The sequence below is a fragment of the Oncorhynchus gorbuscha genome, linkage group LG10 (genome assembly GCF_021184085.1).
Source record: "Oncorhynchus gorbuscha isolate QuinsamMale2020 ecotype Even-year linkage group LG10, OgorEven_v1.0, whole genome shotgun sequence".
NCBI classification, from domain to species: domain Eukaryota; kingdom Metazoa; phylum Chordata; class Actinopteri; order Salmoniformes; family Salmonidae; genus Oncorhynchus; species Oncorhynchus gorbuscha.
In genome coordinates this window covers 98287284-98313520 of record NC_060182.1, presented here as the reverse complement: position 1 = coordinate 98313520, position 26237 = coordinate 98287284, and the positions used below count along the sequence as shown (strand labels likewise).

Here is a 26237-nt window from a genome sequence, read left to right as displayed (position 1 = left end):
TACAGTAATGCAGTGTTTACAGTATTGCAGTGTTTACAGTAATACAGTGTTTACAGTAATACAGTGTTTACAGTAATGCAGTGTTTACAGTAATACAGTGTTTACAGTAATGCAGTGTTTACAGTAATGCAGTGTTTACAGTAATGCAGTGTTTACAGTAATACAGTGTTTACAGTAATACAGTGTTTACCGGACACGGGAACATTGCCTTTAAATTTAAAATGAAATGTAATATACTGTTGACTTTCAGCACTACAGATTGAATCTAGGCTTAAGTAAAAATATAGTTAAGCAAACGGGGGAGGTGGGGAGGTATTATATTTACTGTGAATTTTTAACAGTTTATTGATCGGCGATGTGTTGATAGATCCCTGATTGGGCAGAAATGCTGTAGTAATGTTCAATACAATCTTAGTAGTATTGTGTACCTTGATCTTAGTAGTATTGTGATCAGAGATGTAAACCTGGACGCATCCTGACTATGTGATGTGTGTCATGATGTCCTTTATTTACTCTCATCAAACACATGCCTTTAACAATAAATAACAATACATGCCTTTAACAATACATAACTTTAACAATACATACCAATACATAACTTTAACAATACATAACTTTAACAATACATACCAATACATAACAATACATGCCTTTAACAATACATAACAATACATAACAATACATACCTTTAACAATACATACCAATACATACATTTAACAATACATACCAATACATAACAATACATACCTTTAACAATACATACCAATACATAACAATACATGCCTTTAACAATACATACCAATGCATAACAATACATGCCTTTAACAATACATAACAATACATAACTTTAACAATACATACCAATACATACCACTACATAACAACACATAACAATACATACCACTACATAACAATACATAACAATACATACCACTACATACCACTACATAACAATACATAACAATACATAACTTTAACAATACATACCAATACATGCCTTTAACAATACATTTACATTTACATTTAAGTAATTTAGCAGACGCTCTTATCCAGAGCGACTTACAAATTGGATACATACCTTTAACAATACATAACAATACATCACAATACATACCAATACATAACAATACAAAACAATACATAACACTACATAACAATACATAACAATACATACCAATACATGCCTTTAACAATACATAACACTACATAACAATACATACCAATACATAACAATACATGCCTTTAACACTACATAACAATACATACCAATACATGCCTTTAACAATACATAACACTACATAACACTACATAACACTACATAACACTACATAACAATACATAACAATACATAACAATACATGCCTTTAACACTACATAACAATACATACATTTAACAATACATAACAATACATACCAATACATGCCTTTAACAATACATAACAATACATAACACTACATAACACTACATAACAATACATAACAATACATACCAATACATAACAATACATGCATTTAACACTACATAACAATGCATACCAATACATGCCTTTAACAATACATAACACTACATAACACTACATAACAATACATACCAATACATGCCTTTAACAATACATAACAATACATAACACTACATAACACTACATAACAATACATACCAATACATGCCTTTAACAATACATAACACTACATAACACTACATAACACTACATAACACTACATAACAATACATAACAATACATGCCTTTAACACTACATAACAATACATACATTTAACAATACATAACAATACATACCAATACATGCCTTTAACAATACATAACAATACATAACACTACATAACACTACATAACAATACATAACAATACATACCAATACATAACAATACATGCATTTAACACTACATAACAATGCATACCAATACATGCCTTTAACAATACATAACACTACATAACACTACATAACAATACATACCAATACATGCCTTTAACAATACATAACAATACATAACACTACATAACACTACATAACACTACATAACAATACATACCAATACATGCCTTTAACAATACATAACACTACATAACAATACATAACAATACATAACACTACATAACAATACATACCAATACATGCCTTTAACAATACATAACACTACATAACAATACATAACAATACATAACACTACATAACAATACATACCAATACATGCCTTTAACAATACATAACACTACATAACAATACATAACAATACATAACACTACATAACACTACATAACACTACATAACAATACATACCAATACATGCCTTTAACAATACATAACACTACATAACAATACATAACAATACATAACACTACATAACAATACATACCAATACATGCCTTTAACAATACATAACACTACATAACACTACATAACAATACATACCAATACATGCCTTTAACAAAACATAACACTACATAACAATACATAACACTACATAACACTACATAACAATACATACCAATACATGCCTTTAACAATACATAACCCTACATAACACTACATAACAATACATAACACTACATAACAATACATACCAATACATGCCTTTAACAATACATAACACTACATAACAATACATAACACTACATAACACTACATAACACTACATAACACTACATACCAATACATGCCTTTAACAATACATAACACTACATAACACTACATAACAATACATACCAATACATGCCTTTAACAATACATAACACTACATAACACTACATAATAATACATAACACTACATAACAATACATAACAATACATAACACTACATAACACTACATAACACTACATAACAATACATAATAATACATAACAATACATGCCTTTAACACTACATAACAATACATAACAAAGAGCTTCAATAACCCTTAACCTAATGTATAGCACCCAATTAGTCCTGTTCAACAGGGAATAGGGTTCTATAGGGCCCTGGTCTATAGTAGTGCACTATATATGGAACAGGGTTCTATAGGGCCCTGGTCTATAATAGTGCACTATATAGGGAACAGGGTTCTATAGGGCCCTGGTCTATAGTAGTGCACTATATAGGGAACAGGGTTCTATAGGGCCCTGGTCTACAGTAGTGCACTATATAGGGAACAGGGTTCTATAGGGCCCTGGTCTATAGTAGTGCACTATATAGGGAACAAGGTTCTATAGGGCCCTGGTCTATAGTAGTGCACTATATAGGGAACAGGGTTCTATAGGGCCCTGGTCTATAGTTGTGCACTATATAGGGAACAGGGTTCTATAGGGCCCTGGTCTATAGTAGTGCACTATATAGGGAACAGGGATCCATTTGAGATGCAGACATAGTATGTCTACACTCTTAGAAAACAAGGTGCTTACAGAGCATTCGGAAAGTATTCAGACCCCTTGACTTTTTGTACATTTTGTTACGTTACAGCCTTATTCTAATAAAGGATGGAATTAAGTAAAATCTACACACAATAAACCATAATGACAAAGTGAAAACAGATTTTTAGAAATGTCCGCAAGTGTAACAAATATATATTTTTTTCTCCAGAAATGCATTATATACATAGGTATTCAGACCCTTTGCTATGAGACTCAATATTGAGCTCAGGTACATCCTGTTTCCATTGATCATCCTTGAGATGTTTCTACAATTTCATTGGAGTCCACCTGTGGTAAATTCAATTGATTGCACATGATTTGGAAAGGCACACCTGTCTACATATCTATATAAGGTCCCACAAGTTGACAGTGCATGTCAGACCAAAAACCAAGCCATGAGGTCAAAGGAATTGTCCGTAGAGCGCAGAGACAGGATTGTGTCGAGGCACAGATCTGAGGAAGGGTACCAAAGAATTGTCCCCAATAACACAGTGGCCTCCATCATTCTTAAATGGGAGAAGTTTGGAACCACCAAGACTCTTCCTAGAGCTGGCTGCCCATCCAAAATGAGCAATCAGGGGAGAAGGGCCTTGACCAAGAACCTGATGATCACTCTGACAGAGCTCCAGAGTTCCTGTGTGGAGATGGGAGAACCTTCCAGAAGGACAACCATCTCTGCGGCACTCCACCAATCAGGCCTTTATGGTAGAGTGGCCAGACAGAAGCCACTCCTCAGTAAAAAGCACATTACAGCCCGCTGGTAGTTTGCCAAAAGACACCTAAAGGACTCTCAGACCATGAAAAACAAGATTCTCTGGTTTGATGAAACCAAGATTGAACTCTTTGGCCTGAATGCCAAGCATCACGTCTGGAAGAAACCTTGCTCCATCCCTACGGTGAAGTATGGTGCTGGCAGCATCATGCTGTGGGGATGTTATGCAGTGTCAAGGACTGGGAGACTAGTCAGGATTGAGAGAAAGATAACAGAGCTAAATGCAGAGAGATCCTTGATGAAAACCTGCTCCAGAGCTCTCAGGACCTCAGACTGGTGTAACGATTCTCCTCTTCTTCTGACGAGAAGTAAGAGAGGAGTAAGAGAGGTCGGACCAATGTGCAGCGTGGTAAGTGTCCATTTTAATATATAACACTGAACACTACAAAATACAAAATAACAACGTGAATGGACAAACGAAGATCGAAACATTCCCGTATGGTACAAACACAGACACAGGAAACAATCACCCACCACTCAAAAGTGAAACCAGGCTACCTAAGTATGGTTCTCAATCAGGGACAACGATTGACAGCTGCCTCTGATTGAGAACCATACCAGGCCAAACACAGAAATCCCAAAACATAGAAAAAGGAACATAGACAACCCACCCAACTCACACCCTGACCATACTAAAACAAAGACAAAACAAAAGAACTAAGGTCAGAACGTAATAACTGGGGCGAAGGTTCACCTTCCAACAGGACAACGACCCTAAGCACACAGCCAAGACAAACCAGGAGTGGCTTCAGGATAAGTCTCTGAATGTCCTTGAGTGGCCCAGCCAGAGCCCGGACTTGAACCCTGATCAAACATCTCTGGAGAGACCTGAAAATAGCTGTGCAGCAACGCTCCCCATCCAACCTGACAGAGCTTGAGAGAATCTGATGAGAATAATGGGTCTTAATACTTATGTAAATGGAATATTTTGAGAAAAAAACAACCTGTTATGGGCTATTGATTGATGAGGGAAAGAAACCATTGAATCTATTCTAGAATAAGGCTGTAACGTAACAAAATGACGTAAAAAAATCAAGGGGTCTGAATATTTTCCGAATGCACTGTATCTAGAACCTTTCCACAGAGGGTTCTACACGGAACCCAAAAGGGTTCTACCTAGAACCAAAAAGGTTCTACCTAGAACCAAAAACCTAGAACCAAAAAGGTTCTACCTAGAACCAAAAAGGTTATCCTATGGGGACAGACGAAGAACCCTTTTGGAACCCGTTTTTCGAAGAGTGTGGCTAAATGTCCTGTATTCAGCCGGACCTTACTTCCCCCATCTTCGCACTCCTACTCGTACACACCCGCCCTCTGCTTCCTAACCCGTCTGCCCCCACAGATCCGCCTGACAGGGGGCCGTACGCGGTATGAGGGGCGGGTGGAGGTGCTGAGCACAGAGGCTAACGGGACCAGGAGCTGGGGCCTGATATGTGGAGGGGCCTGGGGCACCAAGGAGGCCATGGTGGCCTGCAGACAGCTGGGGCTAGGCTACGCTAACAACGGCCTGCAAGTAGGTCTATTAGCCAAGCTAACTGCTTTTCCACTGCTAATATAATATGCTCAAACCAGATTATAACTGTGGACTACAATTACCATGAATCTCCAACCTCACTTACCATGGCAACTATGGAACACACGTACATCCCCTCAACCAATCATGATAATACATGAATCCCCTCATGATAATGTAACGAATCAGACATCGTCCGCGGACCTCTCACTGTCTTAACCAATAGACCAGTGGTATTCAGAGTTGGGGTCACGCTGGGTAATTGCAGTGTGGTCGCCAAATTTTAAAACCGAAAATGCAGAGTACAGATCCTTTTATGGGACAATATGCAAACTCCATTCCATATTGAGAAAGATAATTTGAAAATAACATTTTATTGAGTATGTATTTGTTAACTCAATTTTGATAGGAGATAAGAAAAAATTGGGTCCCCAGAAATTCTCGGGTAAAAAATTAGGTCCTCACTTGACAAGTTTGAATACCACTGGTTTATACTAAATCCCCCAACCCCACCCCATTGCTGCGGGTGATGAGCCAACAGCCAACCATAACATACCAGGTGGCGACACCTCATTGGTTCTCCCTACCCACCAGGAAGGAACCAATGTGGCTCCCTCGCTCCATGACTCACCCTGACATGAACATTCTGACATGTTTATTCTATGAGTCTATGGACTAATCTCACAGCAGCAGCTGCATCAGCAAACCCCTGGCCCTCAAGGACTGACATGTTATTCTATGAGACACTGGGCCCTCAAGGACTGACATGTTATTCTATGAGACACTGGGCCCTCAAGGACTGACATGTTATTCTATGAGACACTGGGCCCTCAAGGACTGACATGTTATTCTATGAGACACTGGGCCCTCAAGGACTGACATGTTATTCTATGAGACACTGGGCCCTCAAGGACTGACATGTTATTCTAGGGTGTTGGGGGTACTGGAGGGTACTGGAGGACCAGGGTGTAGGGGGTACTGGAGGACCAGGGTGTAGGGGTGTTGGGGGTACTGGAGGACCAGGGTGTTGGGGGTACTGGAGGACCAGGGTGTTGGGGGCTACTGGAGGACCAGGGTGTTGGGGGTACTGGAGGACCAGGGTGTTGGGGGCTACTGGAGGACCAGGGTGTTGGGGGTACTAGAGGACCAGGGTGTTGGGGGTACTAGAGGACCAGGGTGTTGGGGGTACTGGAGGACCAGGGTGTAGGGGGTACTGGAGGACCAGGGTGTTGGGGGTACTGGAGGACCAGGGTGTAGGGGTGTTGGGGGTACTGGAGGACCAGGGTGTAGGGGTGTTGGGGGTACTGGAGGACCAGGGTGTAGGGGTGTTGGGGGTACTGAGGACCAGGGTGTTGGGGGTGCTGGAGGACCAGGGTGTTGGGGGTACTAGAGGACCAGGGTGTTGGGGGTACTGGAGGACCAGGGTGTTGGGGGGGGGACCAGGGTACTGGAGGACCAGGGTGTTGGGGGTACTGGAGTACCAGGGTGTTGGGGGTACTGGAGGACCAGGGTGTTGGGGGTACTGGAGGACCAGGGTGTTGGGGGTACTGGAGGACCAGGGTGTTGGGGGTACTGGAGGACCAGGATGTTGGGGGTACTGGAGGACCAAGGTGTTGGGGGTACTGGAGGACCAGGGTGTTGGGGGTACTGGAGGACCAGGGTGTTGGAGGTACTGGAGGACCAGGGTGTTGGGGGTACTGGAGGACCAGGGTGTTGGGGGTACTGGAGGACCAGGGTGTTGGGGGTACTGGAGGACCAGGGTGTTGGGGGGTACTGGAGGACCAGGGTGTTGGGGGTACTGGAGGACCAGGGTGTTGGGGGTACTGGAGGACCAGGGTGTTGGGGGTACTGGAGGACCAGGGTGTAGGGGTTACTGGAGGACCAGGGTTTTGGGGTGTTGGGGGTACTGGAGGACCAGGGTGTTGGGGGTACTGGAGGACCAGGGTGTTGGGGGGGGGTGTACTGGAGGACCAGGGTGTTGGGGGTACTGAAGGACCAGGGTGTTGAGGGTTACTGGAGGACCAGGGTGTTGGGGGTCCTGGAGGACCAGGGTGTTTGGGGGTACTGGAGGACCAGGGTGTTGGGGGTACTGGAGGACCAGGGTGTTGGGGTGTTGGGGGTACTGGAGGACCAGGGTGTTGGGGGTATTGGAGGACCAGGGTGTTGGGGGTACTGGAGGACCAGGGTGTTGGGGGTACTGGAGGACCAGGGTGTTTCGGGGTACTGGAGGACCAGGGTGTTGGGGGTACTGGAGGACCAGAGTGTTGGGGGTACTGGAGGACCAGAGTGTTGGGGGCTACTGGAGGACCAGGGTGTTGGGGGTACTGGAGGACCAGAGTGTTGGGGGCTACTGGAGGACCAGGGTGTTGGGGGTACTGGAGGACCAGGGTGTTGGGGGTACTGGAGGACCAAAGTGTTGGGGGTACTGGAGGACCAGAGTGTTGGGGGCTACTGGAGGACCAGGGTGTTGGGGGTACTGGAGGACCAGGGTGTTGGGGGGACTGGAGGACCAGGGTGTTGGGGGTACTGGAGGACCAGGGTGTTGGGGGTACTGGAGGACCAGGGTGTTGGGGGTACTGGAGGACCAGAGTGTTGGGGGTATTGGAGGACCAGAGTGTTGGGGTACTGGAGGACCAGGGTGTAGGGGTACTGGAGGACCAGGGTGTTGGGGGAGGACCAGAGTACTGGAGGACCAGGGTGTTGGGGGTAGGGTGTTGGGGGTACTGGAGGACCAGGGTGTTGGGGGTACTGGAGGACCAGAGTGTTGGGGGTACTGGAGGACCAGAGTGTTGGGGGCTACTGGAGGACCAGGGTGTTGGGGGTACTGGAGGACCAGAGTGTTGGGGGGTACTGGAGGACCAGGGTGTTGGGGGTACTGGAGGACCAGGGTGTTGGGGGTACTGGAGGACCAGAGTGTTGGGGGTACTGGAGGACCAGAGTGTTGGGGGTATTGGAGGACCAGACTACAGACAGGACATCTGATTGACGTCTCCTTGGGGATAAGTCTGAGACGTAAATCCCCAGTGGAAATGCACAGAAAGTGGCCTATCACTGACATCCCCTAGGGCCCTTCTGCAGGTGCGTATCGTGGGAGGCAGGACGTACTATGAGGGCCGTGTGGAGGTTCAGGTGGGGGCGCGGTGGGGCACAGTGTGCTCTGCAGGCTGGACCACTAAAGAGGCCATGGTAGCCTGCAGACAGCTAGGCCTGGGATACTCCATGCATGCCATCACTGTGAGTAAACACTGGGAGAAGAAGAAATGTAAATACCGCGGCTCATTCCTACGAGCCAAGGTATTCTACTCCCTTATCACCATACAGGGATATGTAGTTGTCTTACCTGACAGAGACTCACATCGGAGTTATCTTGTTGAAGGTAATTAACGTCCAAGAAAAGAGAAACCGGCACACTGCTCTTTAATCAAGCTATGCTACCAGCAAGAGCAGCGTTCGGGTTTCTCTTTTCTTTAAAGCACAGAGAAGAAAGTCAATAGTTCTCTGAGTTAAGGTATTCTACTGTACTGCCTTATCATAGTTGTAAGGTGTCTTTTAGTCAGAGGCTGAGCAAGTGGCTTTTCCCAGGCAGTTTGATGAGATGGGCAATCAATTTCATCAGTCGTTTATAAATTGTTGATTGTGCACAAATTTAAATGCATTTATCTGCCATAAATTAGCATGAATGCTAACCTAATTGACATACTGTATATCACTCCTCACCTCTCCAACTTGCTAGCTGATGTGTGGTGACCATTCTGGCACAAATGAGTTGCATCACTCAGGTGGGTGCTACACATTGGTGGTGGATGAGTTGGATGAGGAAGAGGTGAGTTTCCCCAGTACACAAGAAAACAAAAAAAAGTTTTCTCTAGAACGGGGATGGGCAACTCCAGTCTTTAGGGGGCCAGAGTGTTGTCACAGTTTTTCCCAACCCTGATTAAACTAATCACGTTCTAAATTGAAGATCATAATTAGTTGATTATTGGAGTCAGGTGTGCTAGATGGGGGAAAAGGGGTGACGAAAGTTGCCCATCCTTGATGTAGAACATAAAAGGGCTCTTTTGGCTGTCGCCATGGTTGAACCCATTGATGAATCTGTCGCCATGGTTGAACCCATTGATGAATCTGTCGCCATGGTTGAACCCATTGATGAATCTGTCGCCATGGTTGAACCCATTGATGAATCTGTCGCCATGGTTGAACCCATTGATGAATCTGTCGCCATGGTTGAACCCATTGATGAATCTGTCGCCATGGTTGAACCCATTGATGAATCTGTCGCCATGGTTGAACCCATTGATGAATCTGTCGTCATGGTTGAACCCATTGATGAATCTGTCGCCATGGTTGAACCCATTGATGAATCTGTCGTCATGGTTGAACCCATTGATGAATCCATTTCGGTTGCAGATAGAACCCTTTTCACAGAGGGTTCTACGTTCAAGTCAAAAACCGGGTTCTAACTGGGACCCACAACAGTCATTAGGAGGGTTCTTCCGTGGGGACACCTAAAGAACCCTTTTGGATTTATTTGTTTCTATGTGTGTATTGCACTTTGAGTTACTGGCAAAAACACTTTATAAATCAGAACCTCTTAATGCCTGTGCTCTGTTTGTGTGTTTGTTTTGTTTATCCTGCCCCCCCCCCCCCGCCCCCCATCTCTAAGGAAACATGGTACTGGGACAGCAGTAACGTAACAGAGATGGTGATGAGTGGAGTGAAGTGTACAGGGAGCGAGATGTCTCTGAGCCACTGTCAGCATCACAAAACCGTCAGCTGTCAGAAGACAGCTGCTAAGTTCTCTGCCGGCGTCATCTGTTCAGAGAGTGAGTTACGCTGTTTATAATTGGACGTAACAGTGTTATGACACAATCGTAAGCGTTAGTAACACAGTAACAGAATCATAAACATGAATAAACCCTACGATTCTAGAGTGGGTGACCAGAATGCTCAACCAGTATGAGCTAGATAAAGTATTGGTTTGTTATTATACATTGATACAGATATAGTATTGGTCTGTTATTATACAATGATACAGATATAGTATTGGTCTGTTATTATACATTGATACAGATATAGTATTGGTCTGTTATTATACAATGTAATCAACTGACATAGAAGGAACTAAAATTGAGCTGGAAACTACATGTTGACGATTTGACTGTTATTACCCTCTTCTCTCTTCTCCTCCTCTTCATCCCTCGTCTCCTCCTCCTATCTCCTCTTCATCCCTCGTCTCCTCTCCTCTTCCTCCTCTCCTCCTCTCCTCCCCCTCTCCTCCTCTCCTCCCCCTCTCCTCTTCCTATCTCCTCCCCCTCTCCTCTTCCCTCGTCTCCCATCCTCCTCCTCTCCTCCCTCCTCTCCTCCCCCTCTCCTCTTCCTATCTCCTTCTCTCCTCCTCCTCTCCTCCCCTCCTCCCTCTCCTCCTCTCCTCCTCCCCCACCCCTCCTCCCCCCTCTCCTCTTCCTATCTCCTCCTCTCCTCCTCCCCCACCCCCTCCTCCTCCTCTCCTCCTCCTCTCCTCCTCCCAGCTGCGTCTGACCTGGTCCTGAATGCTCCCCTGGTCCAGCAGTCTGTGTACATTGAGGACCGCCCGCTCCACATGTTGTACTGCGCAGCGGAGGAGAACTGTCTGTCTAAGTCTGCTGCTAGTGCTAACTGGCCCTACGGACACCGCCGCCTGCTACGGTTCTCCTCTCAGATCCACAACATCGGACGGGCCGACTTCAGACCCAAGGCCGGACGCCACTCCTGGGTCTGGCACGCCTGTCACGGGTAACTATGGCAACCTAGTCATCTAGATTTGTGGTTCCCAAACGTTCTATAGTCCCGTACCCCTTCAAACATTCAACCTCCAGCTGCGTACCCCCTCTAGAACCGGGGTCAGCGCACTCTCAAATGTTGTTTTTTTGCCATCATTGTAAGCCTGCCACACACACACACACACACACACACACACACACACACACACACACACACACACACACACACACACACACACTACACGATACATTTATTAAACATCAGAATGAGTGTGAGTTTTTGTCACAACCCGGCTCGTGGGAAGTGACAAAGAGCTCTTATAGGACCAGGCCACAAATAATAATATAATAATAATAATTTTGCTCTTTATTTAACCATCTTACATATAAAACTTTATTTGTTCATCTAAAATGGTGAATAACTCACCACAGGATTAATGAGAAGGGTGTGCTTGAAAGGATGCACATAACTCTGTAATGTTGGGTTGTATTGGAGAGAGTCTCAGTCTTAAATCATTTTCCACACACAGTCTGTGTCTGCATTTAGTGTTCAGGCCAGTGAGGGCCGAGAATCCACTCTCACATAGGTACGTGGTTGCAAAGGGCATCAGTTTCTTTTTTGCCAAGGCAGGATACTCTGAGCGCAGCCCTATCCAGAAATCTGACAGTGGCTTCTGATTTAAATTAGATTTTTACAGAACCGCTTGTTGCAATTTCGATGAGGCTCTCTGGTTCAGATATCGGTAAGTGGACTGGAGGCAGGGCATGAAAGGGATAACGTATCCAGTTGTTTGTGTTGTCCATTTTGGGAAAGTACCTGTGTAATTGCCCACCCAACTCACTCAGGGGCTTCGCTGTATCCCATTTGACATTGTCCGGAAACTTGAGTTCAATGATTATATTAGATATGATATTAGATTATATTAGTTAATATATTAGATTATATTAGTTAATATATTAGATTAGATTAGTTAATATTAGATATTAGATTAGTTAATAGATTAGATTAGATTAGTTAATATATTAGATTATATTAGTTTATATTAGATTAGATTAGTTAATATATTAGATTATATTAGTTAATATATTAGATTAGATTAGTTAATATTAGATATTAATTAGACAATATATTAGATTAGATTTGGTTAATAGATTAGATTAGATTAGTTACAAAGACAAACCGTTAATATATTAGATTAGATTAGCTCTAATAATTAGATTAAACCGTTAATAGATTAGATTATATTAGTTAATATATTAGATTAGATTAGTTAATATATTAGGCTAGATTAGCCCTAATAAAGATTAATTAGTTAATTTAGATATTAGATTAGTTAACAAAGACAAACCGTTAATAGCTTTGGGCTCTGTTAGCTCTAACAAAGACAAACCGTTAATATATTGGATTAGATTAGCCCTAATAAAGACAATTAGTTAATAGATTTGATTATATGTGCCCTGAACAAAGACAAAATATAAGCTTTGGGCTATGTGCCCTGAACAAAGACAAAGTTAATATATTGATTAGCTTTGGGCTAATGTATTAGATTAGAAATAAAGACAAAGTTAATATTTAGGCTAGATTAGCCCTAACAAAGATTAAAGTTAACTTAATACAAAACAGGTGGGGGAAAAGGGTATATTAGATTAGATTAGTTAATATATTAATTAGAAACAATATCAGATTAGATTAGTTAATAGATTAGATTATATTAGTTAATATATTAGATTAGATTATTAATAGAACCATAGTTAATAATTAGATTAGATAGAATATTAGATTATATTACATATTAGAAAAATATATTAGAATATATTAGTTACTATATTAGATTATGATTAGTTAAGATAGATTATGATTAGTTCATATATTAGATTAGATTAGTTAATAGATTAGATTATATTAGTTAATATATTAGATTAGATTAGTTAATGACAGGTTAGATTAGGTTAGTTAATAGGTTAGATTAGATTAGTTAATATATTAGATATTACAGGTATATTAGGTTAACAGGTATGACAGATTACCTTAGACTGGTAAATAGTTTTTAATAATTAGTTAATAGATTAGATTAGCATTAGTTATGCAGCCACTACCACAGCATTATACATCTTCACCCATTAGATTAGATTAGTTAATGGGATTAAGGTGGCTGAGGGACACAAGGCCTAGTTAATATATGGAGATTAGATTAGTTAATAGGGTAGATTAGGGAGGCAAACCAATCAAAATTAGTTAATACTTCCATTAATTAGAACAGATTAGATTAGTTAATAGCCATTAGATTATATTAGAATATATTAGATGGCCAGCCAATCAAATTAGCCTATATTTTAATATATTAAGATTAGGGATTAGTTATAGATTAGATTATATTAGTTAAATATTTTAGATTATCTAATTTTGGATTATATTAGTTATTTTTAGATTAAAAGTCTAATAAACTGTGTTTTTTAGGTTAGATTAGTTAATAGGTTAGGAGTATATCTGTTTCTCCAGATTAGGAGTTAATATCTTGTTCTCCAGGTAATAGTTATTAGTGTTAATATATTAGATTAGTTAGTTAATATATCTGATTATCTTAGGTATCTTAATTAGGTAGGAATGTTATATGTTAGTTAATCCAGGTAGGAGTGTATCTTGTTCTCCAGGTAATATATTAGATTCTGTTAGTTAATATATTAGATAGGAGTGTATATATTAGATTCTCCAGGTATTAATATATTAGATTAGATTAGTTAATATATTAGATTAGATTAGGTATATATTAGATTATAGATTAGTTAATATATTAGATGTTCTATATTAGATTAGTTAGTTAATATATTGATTAGTTAGTTAATATATTAGATTAGATTGTGTTATATAAGATTAGATTAGGAGTATATCTGTTATATTAGTTCTCCATTAGATTAGTTAATATCTGTGTTTAGATTAGTTAATATATCTGTGTTCTTAATATATTAGATTAGATTAGTTAATATATTGTTCTCCAGGTTAGGAGTATATTAATTGATTAGATTAGGTAATATATTAGATTAGATTAGTTAATATATGTGATTCTTAGTTATATATTAGATTAGATTAGTTAATATCTTAGTTAGTTAGTTAATATATTAGGATTAGTATTGTTAATATATTAGGTATTAATAATTAGTTAGGAGTATATTAGATTAGTTCTCCAGGTAGGAGTTAATATCTAGTGTTCTCCAGGTATTAGATTAGTTAATATGTTAGTTCTTAAGTATTAGATTAGTTAATATATTAGTTTAGGTAATATATTAGATTAGGAATATATTAGATTAGTTCTCCATTAGGAGTTAATATATGTGTTCTCCATTAGATTAGTTAATATATTAGTTAGTTAATATATTAGATTATATCTGTTAATATATTAGATTAGGAGTATATTGTGTTTAGGTAATCTCTAAGATTATAGGAGTTAATATCTGTGTTCTCTATTAGATGGTAGGAGTGTATCTGTGTTCTCCAGGTATCTCTAAGAGGTAGGAGCTTTCTGTGTTCTCCAAAGACAAACCGGAAGCTTTGGGCTGTGTTCTCTGGACAAAGACAAACCGGAGCTTTGTATATGTGTTCTCCAAAGACAAAGGAAGCTTTCTGTGTTCCTGAACAAAGACAAACCGTGAAGTCTGTGTTCTCCAGGTGCCTCAAAGACAAACCGGAAGCTTTCTGTGTTCTGGACAAAGACAAAGGAGCTTTCTGTGTTCTCCAGGTAAAGACAAACCGTGAAGCTGTGTTCTCTAAGACAAAGGAGTGTATCTGTGTTCTCCAGGTAGGAGTGTTCTGTGTTCTCTGAACAAAGGTAAACCGGAAGCTTTGGGCTGTGTTCTCCAGGTAAAGACAAACCTGTGTTTGGGCTAAGTGGTAGGACAAACCAGGTAGGAGTGTATCTGTGTTCTCCAGGTAGGAGTGTATCTGTGTTCTGGACAAAGACAAAGGAAGCTTTGGGCTGTGTTCTCTGAACAAAGACAAACCGTGAAGCTTTCTGTGTTCCCTGGACAAAGACAAACTGTTCTCTGAAGCTTTGGGCTATCTGTGTTCTCAAAGACAAGGAAGCTTTGGGCTGTGCTCCAGGTATCAAAGAGGTAGGAAGCTGTATCTGTGTTCTCCAAAGTAAACTCTAAGCTTTGGGCTATGTGCCCTGAACAAAGACAAACCGTGTTCTCAAGAGGTAGGAGTGTATCTGCGTTCTCTGAACAAAGGAGTGTATATGTGTTCTCCAGGTAGGGGAAAAGTGTATCTGTGTTCTCTAAGAGGTAGGAGTGTATCTGTGTTCTCCAGGTAGGAGTGTATCTGTGTTCTCTAAGAGGTAGGACAGTTATCTGTGTTCTCTAGGTATTCTAAGAGGTATGAGTATGATGATAACAGTTATGACAGGTAGAGCAGGGCATCACAGATATGGGTTGGGACCTGTATCGATATGACATCGATGCCAGGGATCGACATCACCGACATCAAACCAGGAAACTATATCCTACAGGTGGACTAACATTTTTAATAATTCTTTTTGTTGCATCCCCATGGGGAAGCCACTACCACAGCATGGACATCATAACCCAAAACCTGTGTAACTGCAATGACCAAGGTTTGAACATAAGGCCTCCTTCAAATTTGAGTTGTCAAACTGTGGAGAAATTCAATCAAAACATTTATTCTGTCCATGTAATCAGAACAGATGTATTCTGTCTGCAATGATCAGACTTCCCTGATGGCCAGTAATCAAATCTGCATTTTTCTGTCTAAGATTAGTCTGTCTGCAAATCTGTCTGCATGTACTCTGTCTGCATTTATTCTGTTTTTAGGTATCTGTCTGTCTGTCTGCATGTACTCTGTCTGTGTACTCTGTCTGCATTTATTCTGTCTGTCAATTATTGTGTCTGCATTTATTCTGTCTGCATTGCATGTATCTGTGTTCTGTCATGGTAGGAGTGTGTCTGCATGTTCTCTGTCTAGGAGTGTATCTGTCTGCATGTTCTCTGCAGGTAGTCTGTCTGTGTACTCTGTCTAGCATGTAGTCTGTCTGCAAGTACTCTGTCTGTGTTCTCTGTCTGGATTTATTGTGTCTCCATTTATTCTGTCTGCATTTATTCTGTCTGCAGGTATTCTGTCTGCATTTATTCTAAGAGGTGCATGTATCTGTGTTCTCTAAGAGTATTCTGTCTGCATGTATGTGTTCTCCAGGTATTCTAAGAGGTAGGAGTGTATCTGTGTTCTCTAGGTAGGAGTGTATCTGTGTTCTCTATTTATTCTGTCTGCATGTTCTCTGTCTAGCATGTATTCTGTCTGCAGGTATCTCTAAGTCTGCATGTATTCTGTCTGCATGTACTCTGTCTGCATGTATTCTGTCTGCATGTACTGTGTTCTGCATGTATCTCTATCTGCATGTACTCTGTCTGCATTTATTCTAAGGAGAGCAGGGCATGTCTGCATTTATTCTGTCTGCATTTATTCTGTCTGCATTTATTCTGTCTGCATTTATTCTGTCTGCATCCTATTCTGTCTGGACTACCATTTTTGCATGTATTCTGTCTGCATGTACTCTGTCTGACATGTAACTTCCAAAATGTGCAACTGTACTTTGTCTGCAAACTATTTGAGTTGTCAAACTGTGTGAAATTCTTCTGCATTTATTCTGTCTGCATGTACTCTGTCTGCATGTATTCTGTCTGCATGTACTCTGTCTGCATGTACTCTGTCTGCATTTATTCTGTCTGCATTTATTCTGTCTGCATGTATTCTGTCTGCATTTATTCTGTCTGCATTTATTCTGTCTACATGTACTCTGTCTGCATTTATTCTGTCTGCATGTACTCTGTCTACATGTACTCTGTCTGCATTTATTCTGTCTACATGTACTCTGTTTGCATGTATTCTGTCTGCATGTACTCTGTTTGCATGTATTCTGTCTGCATTTATTCTGTCTGCATGTATTCTGTCTGCATGTACTCTGTTTGCATGTACTCTGTCTGCATTTATTCTGTCTGCATGTACTCTGTTTGCATGTACTCTGTCTGCATTTATTCTGTCTGCATGTACTCTGTCTGCATTTATTCTGTCTGCATTTATTCTGTCTGCATTTATTCTGTCTGCATGTACTCTGTTTGCATGTACTCTGTCTGCATTTATTCTGTCTGCATGTACTCTGTCTGCATTTATTCTGTCTGCATTTATTCTGTCTGCATTTATTCTGTCTACATGTACTCTGTCTGCATTTATTCTGTCTGCATGTATTCTGTCTGCATGTACTCTGTCTGCATGTACTCTGTTTGCATTTATTCTGTCTGCATGTACTCTGTCTGCATTTATTCTGTCTGCATTTATTCTGTCTGCATGTATTCTGTCTGCATGTACTCTGTCTGCATGTACTCTGTCTGCATGTACTCTGTTTGCATTTATTCTGTCTGCATGTATTCTGTCTGCATGTATTCTGTCTGCATGTACTCTGTCTGCATGTACTCTGTCTGCATGTACTCTGTCTGCATGTACTCTGTCTGCATGTACTCTGTCTGCATGTATTCTGTCTGCATGTATTCTGTCTGCATGTATTCTGTCTGCATTTATTCTGTCTGCATGTACTCTGTCTGCATTTATTCTGTCTGCATGTATTCTGTCTGCATGTACTCTGTCTGCATGTACTCTGTTTGCATTTATTCTGTCTGCATTTATTCTGTCTGCATGTACTCTGTCTGCATTTATTCTGTCTGCATTTATTCTGTCTGCATGTACTCTGTCTGCATTTATTCTGTCTGCATTTATTCTGTCTGCATTTATTCTGTCTGCATTTATTATTTCCACATTGCTTTTTCATGGACCTTTTGAAAACTCACCGAACGCCCTTAAGGGCCGGTACCTCCAGACACCGAGCGCCCTTAAGGGCCGGTACCTCCAGACACCGAGCGCCCTTAAGGGCCGGTACCTCCAGACACCGAGCGCCCTTAAGGGCCGGTACCTCCAGACACCGAGCGCCCTTAGGGGCCGGTACCTCCAGACACCGAGCGCCCTTAGGGGCCGTTACCTCCAGACACCGAGCGCCCTTAAGGGCCGGTACCTCCAGACACCGAGCGCCCTTAGGGGCCGGTACCTCCAGACACCGAGCGCCCTTAGGGGCCGGTACCTCCAGACACCGAGCGCCCTTAGGGGCCGGTACCTCCAGACACCGAGCGCCCTTAGGGGCCGGTACCTCCAGACACCGAGCGCCCTTAGGGGCCGTTACCTCCAGACACCGAGCGCCCTTAAGGGCCGGTACCTCCAGACACCGAGCGCCCTTAGGGGCCGGTACCTCCAGACACCGAGCGCCCTTAGGGGCCGGTACCTCCAGACACCGAGCGCCCTTAGGGGCCGGTACCTCCAGACACAGAGCGCCCTTAAGGGCCGGTACCTCCAGACACCGAGCGCCCTTAGGGGCCGGTACCTCCAGACACCGAGCGCCCTTAGGGGCCGGTACCTCCAGACACCGAGCGCCCTTAGGGGCCGGTACCTCCAGACACCGAGCGCCCTTAGGGGCCGGTACCTCCAGACACCGAGCGCCCTTAAGGGCCGGTACCTCCAGACACCGAGCGCCCTTAAGGGTCGGTACCTCCAGACACCGAGCGCCCTTAAAGGGCCGGTACCTCCAGACACCGAGCGCCCTTAGGTGCCGGTACCTCCAGACACACTGCAGATTACGGAGTGACAGAATCATTTTAACGTGAACTCCATATCATTTACCTCTTGTGTTTGACGTTCCACCCTTTCAGATTGTGATCAATCCAAACTTTGAAGTGGCAGAGAGTGACTTCACCAACAACGCCATGAAATGCAACTGCAAGTACGACGGCCACCGGATCTGGCTTCACAACTGCCATATGGGTGAGGAGCTGTACACCGAGATGTGTCATGTTTTATTGAACGGTCACCAGTGTGAATACGGTCCTATAGAGGAAATATGGAGTCATTTCCTGGTTTGTTCCAGACTCTTCCGCTGCTTTCTGTCTCTGACTGTCGGTTGCCCCTACAGGTGATGCCTTCAGTGAGGAGGCAGAGAGGAAGTTTGAGAAATACCCAGGACAGCTCAACAACCAGATCTCATAATCTGCCTAGCAACACACCAATCTCATCAGACCCCCATTGTACAAACAAAAAAAAAGGAGGTGGCTGATGCGTCTAACCATGTTCAACAATGGGATAACCAATCACCTGCCAGAAACCCAATTCATTATCATATCCCAAACCAACCAACCAATCACAACCAACATCATTAAATCACAAGCAACATTCCACAGGGCAGCAGTCAACAAGTGATCTGAGACCAGGATTCAACCCCAACGCATTTTGTCGACCAATAGCACATTTTTAATAAAAGGTATTGTTTCCTGCGTTTGCAGAGACCGCATTCACGGTAAAACGCTCCGTGTGTCGGCTTCAAATGAGCTTTAAAATGTCCAGCTCGCTCTACCGCGGGTCAGATTGAATCCAGGCCTTGACAGGAGGAGCCATGTTATATAGTGAATCATGTGTTGGTATATGCCAGTATTTTTGTTATTATACTTGAATACTTAGTGCTCTAAGATTTTATTTTTTAACAAACTTATTTCAGATTTTGTTTTTGTTCAAACGTGAGTATATTATACTACTTTCTGTCACAGAAGAACAAGTCATACGATATCATACTGGTCTTAATGAATGTTTGACTGATTCATGTCTGACGTTCAACCTTTTCATTCATGTTTTGCTAAAGTTATGAATTAAGTTTTTTTTTTTTTTTGTCCAGTCTGTAGTTTTGAAAGGTGACCCAGAGGTGTATTCACTAGGAACCAAGCAGAAACAAACGAAAACAGGTGAAGGACCTACCTACATTTGTCCAATATAAGCTCTTTGGTTTCGTTGCAAAACGTTTTCAGTTGTTTTGCTACGCTGTGCACTAATGAATACACCTCAGGAGAAGCCGCTCGTCCTTATTGTGCTACAAGACATCTTCATAATGACCTGAGGTATCACAGTCGAACCATCCAATGTTGTTGCATCTCATAGTTCACACGTGAAGATCTATTCAGATCAAATTAAAATCTGGACCTTGAAGCCAGTTCCACTGCTTTTTTCATTCTTCCCCTCTAATCAGGGACTGATTTAGACCTGGGACACCATGTGGGTGATTCCCCTCTAATCAGGGACTGATTTAGACCTGGGACACCAGGTGGGTGATTCTCCTCTAATCAGGGACTGATTTAGACCTGGGACACCAGGTGGGTGATTCTCCTCTAATCAGGGACTGATTTAGACCTGGGACACCAGGTGGGTGATTCCCCTCTAATCAGGGACTGATTTAGACCTGGGACACCATCTGGGTGATTCCCCTCTAATCAGGGACTGATTTAGACCTGGGACACCATGTGGGTGATTCCCCTCTAATCAGGGACTGATTTAGACCTGGGACACCAGGTGGGTGATTCCCCTCTAATCAGGGACTGATTTAGACCTGGGACACCATGTGGGTGATTCCCCTCTAATCAGGGACTGATTTAGACCTGGGACACCAGGTGGGTGATTCCCCTCTAATCAGGGACTGATTTAGACCTGGGACACCAGGTGGGTGATTCCCCTCTAATCAGGGACTGATTTAGACCTGGGACACCAGGTGGGTGCAATTAATCATCAGAAAACCCGTAGTACTCCGGACCCTAGGGTAAACGCAAATTGTAAAGTGTTGGTCCCATGTTTCATGAGCTGAAATAAAAGTTCCCATAAGTTGTCCATATGCACAAAATGCTTATTTCTCTAAAATGTTGTGCACAATTTTTTTTTAAATCCCTGTTATTGAGAATCTCTCCGTTGCCAAGATAATCCATCTACCTGACAGGTGTGGCATATCAAAACAGCATGATCATTACACAGGTGCACCTTGTGCTGGGGACAATAAAAGGCCACTATAAAAGGTGCAGTTTATCACAACACAATGCCACAGCTGTTTTAAGTTTTGAGGGTGCGTGCAATAGGCATGCTGACTTCAGGAATGTCCACCAGAGCTGTTATCAGAGAATTCTCTACCATAAGCCGCCTCCAACGTTTTAGAGAATTTGTCAGTATGTCTAAACAGTCTCACAACCGCAGACCACGCATAACCACGCCAGCCCAGGACCTCCACATCCGGCTTCCTCACCTGTGGGATCGTCTGAGACCAGCCACTAGGACACCTGATAAAACTGTGGGTTGGCACAACCAAAGAATTTCTGCACAAACTGTCAGAAACCGTCTCAGGGAAGCTCATCTGCGTGCTCGTCGTCCTCACCGGGGTCTTGACCTGACTGCAGTTCGGCGTCGTAACCGACTTCAGTGGGGTAATGATCATCTTTGATGGCCACTGGCAATCTGGAGAAGTGAGCTCTTCCCGGATGAATCCCGGTTTCAACCGTACCGGGCAGATGTCAGACGTCTGGCATTATGTGGGCGAGCGGTGTGCTGATGTATTCCCAGTCATTTGAAATCCCTAGTTAAGGGACCTAATGAATTTATTTCAAATCTTTGAAATTGTTGCATGTTGCGTTTATATGTTTGTTCGGTGTAGTTTGGATTTGCTTGTACACAAACAGAACACACCAGAAAGTGAATCATATTTGTAAATGTACTTTACTGCCCAGTGTTTCCAGGTCCTAAGGGATGATTATGACTGAGATAAGGAATATTCATTAGGTTATTACACATTAAACAGGTAAGGAATATTCATTAGGTTATTACACATTAAACGGATAAGGAATATTCATTAGGTTATTACACATTAAACAGATAAGGAATATTCATTAGGTTATTACACATTAAACGGATAAGGAATATTCATTAGGTTATTACACATTAAACAGGTAAGGAATATTCATTAGGTTATTACACATTAAACAGATAAGGAATATTCATTAGGTTATTACACATTAAACAGGTAAGGAATATTCCACACAGTATTACAACATAAACAGATGGAGCTTTTCCTATGACTACCCACTAAGAGGATATCCCTATGACTACCCACTAAGAGGATATCCCTATGACTACCCACTAAGAGGATATCCCTATGACTACCCACTAAGAGGATATCCCTATGACTACCCACTAAGAGGATATCCCTATGACCACCCACTAAGAGGATATCCCTATGACTACCCACTAAGAGGATATCCCTATGACTACCCACTAAGAGGATATCCCTATGACTACCCACTAAGAGGATATCCCTATGACTACCCACTAAGAGGATATCCCTATGACTACCCACTAAGAGGATATCCCTATGACTACCCACTAAGAGTATTTCCCATGACTACCCACTAAGAGGATATCCCTATGACTACCCACTAAGAGGATATCCCTATGACTACCCACTAAGAGGATATCCCTATGACTACCCACTAAGAGGATATCCCTATGACTACCCACTAAGAGGATATCCCTATGACTACCCACTAAGAGGATATCCCTATGACTACCCACTAAGAGGATATCCCTATGACTACCCACTAAGAGGATATCCCTATGACTACCCACTAAGAGGATATCCCTATGACTACCTACTAAGAGGATATCCCTATGACTACCCACTAAGAGGATATCCCTATGACTACCCACTAAGAGGATATCCCTATGACTACCCACTAAGAGGATATCCCTATGTCTACCCACTAAGAGGATATCCCTATGATTACCCACTAAGAGGATATCCCTATGACCACCCACTAAGAGGATATCCCTATGATTACCCACTAAGAGCATATCCCTATAACTACCCACTAAGAGCTATGACTACCCACTAAGAGGATATCCCTATGTCTACCCACTAAGAGGATATCCCTATGACTACCCACTAAGAGGATATCCCTATGACTACCCACTAAGAGGATATCCCTATGACTACCCACTAAGAGGATATCCCTATGACTACCCACTAAGAGGATATCCCTATGACTACCCACTAAGAGGATATCCCTATGACTACCCACTAAGAGGATATCCCTATGACTACCCACTAAGAGGATATCCCTATGACTACCCACTAAGAGGATATCCCTATGACTACCCACTAAGAAAATATCCCTATGTCTACCCACTAAGAGGATATCCCTATGTCTACCCACTAAGAGGATATCCCTATGACTACCCACTAAGAGGATATCCCTATGACTACCCACTAAGAGGATATCCCTATGACTACCCACTAAGAGGATATCCCTATGACTACCCACTAAGAGGATATCCCTATGATTACCCACTGAGAGGATATCCCTATGATTACCCACTAAGAGGATATCCCTATGACTACCCACTAAGAGGATATCCCTATGACTACCCACTAAGAGCTATGACTACCCACTAAGAGGATATCCCTATGACTACCCACTAAGAGGATATCCCTATGATTACCCACTAAGAGGATATCCCTATGACCACCCACTAAGAGGATATCCCTATGATTACCCACTAAGAGCATATCCCTATAACTACCCACTAAGAGCTATGACTACCCACTAAGAGGATATCCCTATGTCTACCCACTAAGAGGATATCCCTATGACTACCCACTAAGAGGATATCCCTATGACTACCCACTAAGAGGATATCCCTATGACTACCCACTAAGAGGATATCCCTATGACTACCCACTAAGAGGATATCCCTATGACTACCCACTAAGAGGATATCCCTATGACTACCCACTAAGAGGATATCCCTATGACTACCCACTAAGAGGATATCCCTATGACTACCCACTAAGAGGATATCCCTATGACTACCCACTAAGAGGATATCCCTATGACTACCCACTAAGAGGATATCCCTATGTCTACCCACTAAGAGGATATCCCTATGTCTACCCACTAAGAGGATATCCCTATGACTACCCACTAAAAGGATATCCCTATGACTACCCACTAAGAGGATATCCCTATGACTACCCACTAAGAGGATATCCCTATGACTACCCACTGAGAGGATATCCCTATGACTACCCACTGAGAGGATATCCCTATGATTACCCACTGAGAGGATATCCCTATGATTACCCACTAAGAGGATATCCCTATGACTACCCACTAAGAGGATATCCCTATGACTACCCACTAAGAGCTATGACTACCCACTAAGAGGATATCCCTATGACTACCCACTAAGAGGATAACCCTATGACTAACCACTAAGAGGATAACAATGTTTATCTGATGTCATGGGTCAAGTACAAGCTCAGTTGATCACGTGTAGTAACTAGAAATAGCGCCACCCTTTTTTTTTTAGCAGCTACTCTTCCTGGGGTTTATTATGGATCCCCATTAGTTCCTGCCAAGGCAGCAGCTACTCTTCCTGGGGTTTATTATAGATCCCCATTAGTTCATGCCAAGGCAGCAGCTACTCTTCCTGGGGTCCAGCAAAATTAAGGCAATTTATACAATTCGAAAATACAATACAATCACAGATTTCACAACACACTGTGTGCCCTCAGGCCCCTACTCCAGCACTACCACATATCGACACTACAAATCCGTGTGTGTGTGTTTTTCTCTTCACAGTCCCTGCTGTTCCATAAGGTGTTTTTAATATCTGATTCTACTGCTGCATCAGTTACCTGATGTGGAATAGAGTTCCATGTAGTCATGGCTCTATGTAGTACTGTGGAATAGAGTTCCATGTAGTCATGGCTCTATGTAGTACTGTGGAATAGAGTTCCATGTAGTCATGGCTCTATGTAGTACTGTGGAATAGAGTTCCATGTAGCCATGGCTCTATGTAGTACTGTGGAATAGAGTTCCATGTAGTCATGGCTCTATGTGGTACTGTGGAATAGAGTTCCATGTAATCATGGCTCTATGTAGTACTGTAGAATAGAGTTCCATGTAGTCATGGCTCTATGTAGTACTGTGGAATAGAGTTCCATGTAGTCATGTCTCTATGTAGTACTGTGGAATAGAGTTCCATGTAGTCATGACTATGTAGTACTGTGGAATAGAGTTCCATGTAGTCATGTCTCTGTAGTACTGTGTGCCTCCCATAGTCTATTCTGGACTTGGGGAATGTGAAGAGACCTCTGGTGGCATGTCTTGTGGGGTATGAATGGGTGTCGGAGCTGTGTGCAGGTAGTTTAGACAGACAGTTCAGTGCATTCATCATTTCAATATACCTCATAAATACCAGTAGTGATGAAGTCAATCTCTGCTCCACTTTGAGCCAGGAGAGATTGACATGCATATTATTAATATTAGCTCTCTGTGTATCTCCAAGGTCCAGCCGTGCTGCCCTGTTCTGAGCCAAATGCAATTTTCCTAAGTCCTTTTGTGTGGCACCTGACAACACAATTGAACAGTAGTCCAGGTGCCACAAAACTAGGGCCTGTAGAACCTGCCTTGTTGATAGTGTTGTTAAGAAGGTAGAAACTAGGGCCTGTAGGACCTGCCTTGTTCATAGTGTTGTTAAGAAGGTAGAAACTAGGGCCTGTAGGACCTGCCTTGTTGATAGTGTTGTTAAGAAGATAGAAACTAGGGCCTGTAGGACCTGCCTTGTTGATAGTGTTGTTAAGAAGGTAGAAACTAGGGCCTGTAGGACCTGCCTTGTTGATAGTGTTGTTAAGAAGCTAGAAACTAGGGTCTGTAGGACCTGCCTTGTTGATAGTGTTGTTAAGAAGCTAGAAACTAGGGTCTGTAGGACCTGCCTTGTTGATAGTGCTGTTAAGAAGGTAGAAACCCTGCCTTTGTTGATAGTGCTGTTAAGAAGGTAGAAACTAGGGCCTGTAGGACCTGCCTTGTTGATAGTGTTGT

The 26237-nt window shown here is 42.3% G+C and overlaps 1 pseudogene; it reads left to right on the top strand.

Moving 5' to 3' along the window:
* LOC124047009 overlaps window positions 1-20534 on the top strand; it is a 72659-nt pseudogene extending 52125 nt beyond the window's left edge.
* Window positions 20535-26237: the final 5703 nt, after the last annotated feature.